General features: G+C 38.7%; 1 long non-coding RNA gene across 1 annotated transcript in view; it reads left to right on the top strand.

Moving 5' to 3' along the window:
- Positions 1-7,516, top strand: part of LOC104953569 (uncharacterized) — a 20,545-nt gene that overhangs the window by 650 nt on the left and 12,379 nt on the right. The window contains exon 2 of the long non-coding RNA XR_799238.1: positions 2,567-2,573. This is a non-coding gene — a long non-coding RNA (uncharacterized lncRNA). The remainder of the gene's footprint in view (positions 1-2,566; positions 2,574-7,516) is intronic.

The raw sequence follows: 7,516 nt of genomic DNA, 5'->3' as shown, positions 1-7,516 counted from the left end.
TAAACATGACCGTCTGTCAACTTCTTAAAGTCAGTCGCTTGAGGCCCTTAGTTTGGGTTTCAACATTACGGACAACTCTGCTATGTTGTTGCTTCTTTTGGGCGGCTTGTTGTTCATAGCCTTGGTTGCTTATTTTTCGCAAATTCTGGCACAGGTGGGCAGGGCGCAGTGCTAGATTGTAGCTGTAGCTACGAGTATTTGATAGCTTTATTTTTTTTGTCCCAATTCTGCACAACTGAACTGATCCAACATGGGTGCTATGAAAAAAGAAAGCTATACTCCATGTTGGATAGAATATCATTTAAATTAAAACACTAACCTTAAGGACAACTTGAATGCTTTTTTTTTTTCTCCTCTTAATGCATTGCATAAAGATCTGAGATCGGGAAAGATCGGTTCGGCAAATTGTCAAATCCAAATGATCGGAATCGGATCGGGGCGCATAAAAAAGGTGATCGGGACATCCCTATTTTATTATAGTTTTTATTTCCCCCATGTTCTGGTTTTTGAAATAAAATTTGTTATTTTTAGTTAGTTATTTTTGCATTTTCAACTTTTCCTACGAATAACATTCTACATTCAAAGCCTTAAATCTTTAACATTATTTATACATTTGGAGTTTCATGCTACTTTTTAACTTAATATTCATTCATATGGAAACCATTCAGTCATCCAAATATTCCTGATTATTCACTTTCTTCTTACACATTATATTTCAGCATAAAGCATTCCCACTAGCAATTTCTTCAGGAATTGCATTCTCTAGTTATTATTAGACTCCAACAAAACAGAAGTCATTATATTTGGCACCTTCGGAACAAACTGTCCAACAACAACATTTCTTTGGGTGGCATTACCTTAACCTCCAGCACCACTGTAAAAAATGTTGGTGTTATTTTTGATGAGGATTTGTCTTTTAAATCCCATATAAAGCAAATTTCAAGGACTGCATACTTCCATCTACGGAATATTGCAACAATCAGGCACACCCTAAATCACAACAATGCAGAAACACTAATCCATGCTTTTATCACCTCCAGGCTGGATTATTGCAATTCCCTTTTATCAGGCTCTCCAAACTCATCATTAAAGACCCTTCAATTCATACGAAATGCTGCAGCACGGGTTTCAACAGGAACAAAGAAGATGGACCACATCACTCCTGTTTTAGCAGCATTGCAGTGGCTACCAGTTAAGTCCAGGATTGATTTTAAAATACTTTTACTCACATACAAAGCGCTAAATGGTCAGGGACCATCCTACCTACAGGATCTTTTAATCTCCTATTGCCCCTCTAGGGCATTAAGATCCCAGAGTGCAGGTCTGTTGGTGGTTCCCAGAGTCCACAAAAAAAGGTCAGGTGCTAGAGCTTTTCGGCTACCAAGCCCCGTTCCTCGGCGAAAAGAGACGTCACCCCATTCAAAGTGAATGGTGAAGCGTCAACGCACGCCGCTGTGTGGACGGGCCGTTAGGGAGGCAGACAGTGTCCACACATTTAAGAGAAGGTTAAAGACTTTCCTTTTTAGTACAGCGTACAGTTAAGACTGTTTTTAAACCCCCTTTTATACATCCTCATGGACCCTTCGTTTTATGAAATTGTATTTATTGTACTCTAACTGTATTTGTGTCATTGTGTTATGTTTCTTTTTAAATTGGTATTTTCACATTGATCTTGTAAGATACGTTTGTTATTTTTACATTGTTTCACATTGCCAATTGTGTTTGTTGACTTGTGAAGCACTCTGAGAAAAAATAGGAATTGTGATTTTGGGCTATATAAATAAATTGAATTTAATTGAATTTCTAGTGCCATTCGAGTCCTGAGAGACGAGGACACACATCTTTATTATTGGACGAGAAGGACAGATTGGTAAGAAAGCGACAGAGAAGGAATGGCATTAAAAACATGGAAAGGATCATTATGTAGTGAAGTAAAAGAGGCTAGATGAGGGAAAGAACTGGGAGATTTCTGGTTGTTTGTTTAGTGGTAATGGTCAAAATGATTGCCTCTATCTTTCTTTGGGCAACACAACAAATGTGGCTTTAGGCAGTGGTCAGGCTTTGGTGTGTGTATTGTGTGTTGCAGTTTGTTTCCTTGTCCCCTCGGGCCACACTGAGTTTCCTAGAGGGCATGAGCCTTTTTAATTACGTGCAGGAACATAACTGGCAAGGGCTTGATATCAATGCTATTGAAAGGATCATGGATATTTAACCTGCAACAAGCTCTCTGCTAACTATATGTGCCTGGGGATGTAGAGATAAGAAAAGCAGCCTCTTACGCTGGACACTGTTTCCCCTTTTCCATATTTGTTCACATTTTCTGTGAAAGAAAGAAAATATTTTGTCTGTGTCATGAATCTGCTATGCTCGAGTATGTTTGTACCTCTTTGGCTGAAGGGACAATGAATGCAGCCACATGAGGATACTTATGGAAAATGCACCATTAGATGTAGTAATCTTACTTTGGACCCTATAGCAGAATAATGCATTTCTTACCATGTTGTTTCCCCAGAACAATAATATTATACAACTCTGCAAACCTCCGATCAGGTCTATAAAATATAAGTGCCACAGTCGCGATGGAGTTGGAGATCAGAACATCTTAAATGTCATCAGTGAATGTCAGGGTTCAGTGTCAGGTTGTTTGAATCGAAAAGCAAGTGATTTATCCTACCAATATACACATTGAGCAAACACACAGGGAGAGATCCATGCAGAAAGAGATGTAATTGTGTTTCTAGCAGTAGCTGTAATTCTAACTGGGTAAACATGTAATTTAGTGAAAAGGAAGAAGTCATGAAATGAAGCTGAAATTAAAGATACTATCGTCTGGTTAGAATAACTGTGAGAGAGCTCCTGTCTTAAAGTGCTGTCTGTACAAGATCATTAGAAAATCACCCGTCCACACGGTGGCGTGCGTTGAAGCTTCAACGCTTCTGCCCATTCACTTTGAATGGGGTGACGTCACGCTTAGCCGAACTGCATTGTGGGAGCGTCTCTTCGCTTCAAAAGTTGAGCAATGTTCAACTTTAGAAGCTTCGACGGAAGCGTCAGCCAATCAAATCACATGCCAGTACAAGCTCTAGCCAATCAAACGGCGTGCTTGTGTGTCCGGGGCCGGAGATTCTTGTGATTGGTTGTTGGTCGAGTTTCAGACACGCCCACCGACAAGCTTCAACGCACGCCGCTGTGTGGATGCTGCGGAAGACATGGTTTTGTTTATCACTTATTGTTTTAGCTGAATGGGAACGCCACAGGCAGACAGACACAATTGATATCATACATTTTTTAACGTACGGAATACATTTTGTCTCACATTTGGAGAGGAAAAGACGAGCGTGAAAACTACAGCACTTGTTTGCAGTTGAAGCACAGATTGGCCTGTGTTGTTGTGTTTCTATAGAAATGCATTTGGTTATTGTGTAGCTGCAAGAAAATGCAGCTACACAATGAAAGGAGGTGTTTGTTGATGTGTTTTCGCAGATTGCATGCATGTAGCGCCTGTCTTAAACCTCTGTTTGCTCAGGTCAAAGCACTCATTATCAAAAATGCAAGAAAAATCAATTCTATTACTAAAGGGCCAAGGCTACCCCTTCTAAAGTGATTAATAACATAACCAAAAAAAAGTTTAGAAGAATCACAACTTTTCTGACAGCTGCCGTATTGCTCTGACATTTCAAACTCAACATTTATGACCACCAGTGCCGAAACCAAGAGCATTTTTTTCTCATTATATCGTTGGACATTTCTGCAAAACCCTGGATTTTGTTCATAAGAGTTAGAAAACATGTTTTATTTATCTGGATTTTAATCAATTCACCATTTACAATTCAAATTGCAAGATACAGTAAAAGACAATATTTCGGGGCAAATGTCTCACAGACAGTCGTGAACCTTTAACATTGCTGGTTAAAACCCACTCAATACATGGAAGTGTGTGTGTGTGTGTGTGTGTGTGTGTGTGTGTGTGTGTGTGTGTGTGTGTGTGTGTGTGTGTGTGTGTGTGTGTGTGTGTGTGTGTGTGTGTGTGTGTGTGTGTGTGTGTGTGTGTGTGTGTGTGTGTGTGTGTGTGTGTGTGTGTGTGTGTGTGTGTGTGTGTGTGTGTGTGGCACCAACTCTGTAGCCCTTCATTTTTCTGACTGCAGATCTTGCCCGTGGCTGTTCATCTTTCGCCTCTAGCAGTATTTTTTTCTCTTTCAAATGTCATATGCTGATTATCTTAAAGCCTACAGTACACCCTTTAGTGTCGATATGCATATTCAATTTCCATAGTTAAATATCCTGTTAAGGTAAGAGTTTTTTTTAAACACTGTTGCCGTTCACATTCACACCTTTGAGCTTCTTCAGTGTCATTCTGTTTGCTGGTGTAGTAAATGTCAGATAAGCACATTACTCAAGGGCATGAAGATGGCAGTTACACAGAGAGAGCCACCGCTGAGTCGAGACCTTCCATCTGCTCTGGTCATGAGCCTGAATTTTTAGGAATACTGGGACTTGTTTTTCATATTTAATTCAACTAAAGTGACCCTGATTTTCATCTATGAGGAGACATCCAAGAGAAAGATACACACATACTCCTGAATGAACCCCTACAGAACTCCTACATAATTTGATTACAGAAAATAGCTGTAAAGAAGCTTACAGTACAAAGCATGCATACCCACTTTAAAACCTCCTCACACTCCTACTTCACACAGTCTGACACCCGTAGTCACAAACACACTGATTCCAGCCAGTGTCTCTGTCCGTCTTTGTCTGCGTCCTTGACTCGGACTCAGCGTGCGTGTGCATGTTCTTTCTACATCTCATTGAAGGATCAAATGCTATTATTGAAGCTACACAAACACAAACACACACACACTGGCATCTTGATTGAGTGAAAGGTGAGGAGATACTCCATTGGATGAATGTTATTTTCCATCAACTCCTCTCCTCTTCAGCCCCTCTTTGTATACTTGTCCTCTGTTTGCCCTCTCAAACACATGTTCTGTTATTTTGTGTCTTAAATCTGCTTGCCCAGTTCAGGGGCACACAGACCAGGTAAGGGCCCACGAGGTTAGCTCCACTGTACAACATAGAGACATATTGACATTCAGTCTTAAGGATGTTGTTGACATACCAGTGATCTTCACCTGAGTTTGATCGCATGAGGAAGCTAAAGCAGTCAGAGGAAGGTGAACATGCTCAAAGGCCTGAGGTTGTAACTGGGTTTGAATGTCTTTGAGGTCTTTAGAGGAATACTCCTTCCCGAATGTGTGTTTACTTCACCGTTTTCAAGCACATAACTTCTCAGTTCCGGCTCTGAATCATTGACAAACCTGACTGTGGGTTTAATGATGAAGTTACCAAATATTATTGTTATGTATGCCACAGTTTCATACTTGTTCCAATGATAAGTGTTTCTTTTTTCTTTTAAACGATACCTTTTTGACTGTGAGAGATTTTACTGTGTGAATAACAACACAGTGAAGTACTGCAGTCATTGTATTAAAATCTTACTTGAGCTTAATGACGTTTTAAAGAGTTGAATAGAGATGGAGAATGCATGTTTGTAATTAGGATCAATAAGGATTTGAGGTATTTTTTTAGATAGCGTTTTAAACTTGAGCCGAATTTCTGCCGTTCTGATAACAATTTATTTTTAAAGATTTTAATTAAAGTGCCATAAGGAAAACAGTTGCTAGGAAACACAATTTTTGTAATTTTGTACCCATATGTTTATATTTGAATCTGTAAACAGGTTTATGGAAGTTCAGATGTCATATTCAATAGTTTCATATGAACAGTTTGCTGTTTTTCAGACTTGAACATGTATAGCCCTCCAGTGGATCTCTCATTCAAAGCCATCAGCAGTGTAACAGGTAAGCTTTACTGCTGATCATATATGGTATTCTATATATTTCCAGAGTTCTCATAGCCTTGCTGTTATAACTGTGATGCTTAATGTATCACATGGCTTACATTATTCATGGTAAGGTGTTATTTTTAGCCCACCTGCTTTTTTAGTTAATGAAATCTTGTAGCAGAGTTCTTCCTTGACATGTGGGTCATTATTTCGCATGTTAGGTAACGTACTGATATGAAAGTGTATTGTCCATGTGCTGCCACATATGAGACACAATGGGATGAATAAGACACCAAAGAAAGACATCACTGTTGAACTATTTGACTGAAAATGTACTCAAGTGTAATGAGCGCATACTGACACCAATACATCATCTTAAATTAAGAGTTAGTAGCAATTTATTATTTTGATTACTGGCTTTTACTTTACTACTGTTGTGTTCAAAGACTGTTTTATAATGCTGCTACTTTATTTTTTTACCATGGATGTGTGTACAGACATTTTTTAAAACATGTGCTTGCCTCTTTCAATTCAAACACTGAGTAAGTGCATTGAACAAATCAATGACTGGATGTGTCAGAACTTTCTCCAATTAAACAAAGATAAAACTGAGGTAATGGTTTTTGGAGCCAAGGCAGAATGTATAAAAGTTAGCTCTGAGCTTCAGTCTGCAATGTTCAAACAACAGATAAAGCCAGAAATCTAGGTGTAGTCATTGACTCTGACCTGAGTTTCAACAGTCATATTAAAACAGTTACTAAATCAGCTTACTATCACCTTAAGAATATATATGGGATTAATTTAAAAGACTGATGTCACACCAGGATTTGGAAAAGCTTGTCCATGCGTTTATCTTCAGTAGACTGGACTACTGTAATGGTGTCTTCACAGGTCTCACTAAAAAATATATTAGAAAGCTGCAGCTGATTCAGAACACCGCTGCTCGAGTCCTCACTAACACTAAGAAAGTGGATCACTCCTGTTCTGAAGTCTTTACACTGCCTTCCTGTGTGTCAAAGAATTGATTTCAAAATACTGCTGCTGGTTTATAAAGCTTTGAATGGTTTAGGCCCAAAATACATTCCTGACCTCCTGCTAAATTATGAACCATCCAGATCTCTCAGGTCTTCAGGGACTGGTCAGCTTTCTGTCCCCAGAGTCAGAACTAAACATGGAGAAGCAGCGTTCAGTTATTATGCTCCAAATATCTGGAACAAACTCCCAGAAACCTGCAGGTCCGCTGCAACTCTGACTACTTTTAAATCCAGGCTGAAGACTTTTCTTTTTGCCGCTGCTTTTAATTGAACTATTCATATCTTAAACTGCACTGTAACTTTTATCCACGTATTTTTTCTTTTAATGTTTATTTTACTAACTTTTCTTTTTAATTACTGATTTTAAAGGCCATTTTCTTAATGTCTTTCATTTTTTGTGAAGCACTTTGAATTGCCTTGTGTTGAAAAGTGCTATATAAATAAACTTGCCTTGCCTTGCCTTGCCTATCAGTTGGTTTATTATACTGTTGTTTTATAATTTGATTATAATCTGTGTCTTTACCATCACATTGGAGGAAACAGAGGATCCAACACCTTCACATTTTCAGTTGTTTCCTATTTGGTTAAATAAATTGACTTTTTGTAATCTGCTAAATTCACCGTCAGTGTTGTTGTG

This window comes from Notothenia coriiceps, unplaced genomic scaffold (genome assembly GCF_000735185.1).
Source record: "Notothenia coriiceps isolate Sejong01 unplaced genomic scaffold, NC01 NC01_scaffold00022018, whole genome shotgun sequence".
NCBI lineage: Eukaryota > Metazoa > Chordata > Actinopteri > Perciformes > Nototheniidae > Notothenia > Notothenia coriiceps.
Note: the sequence above shows the minus strand (reverse complement) of the source record. Positions and strands in the feature narration are given on the sequence as shown.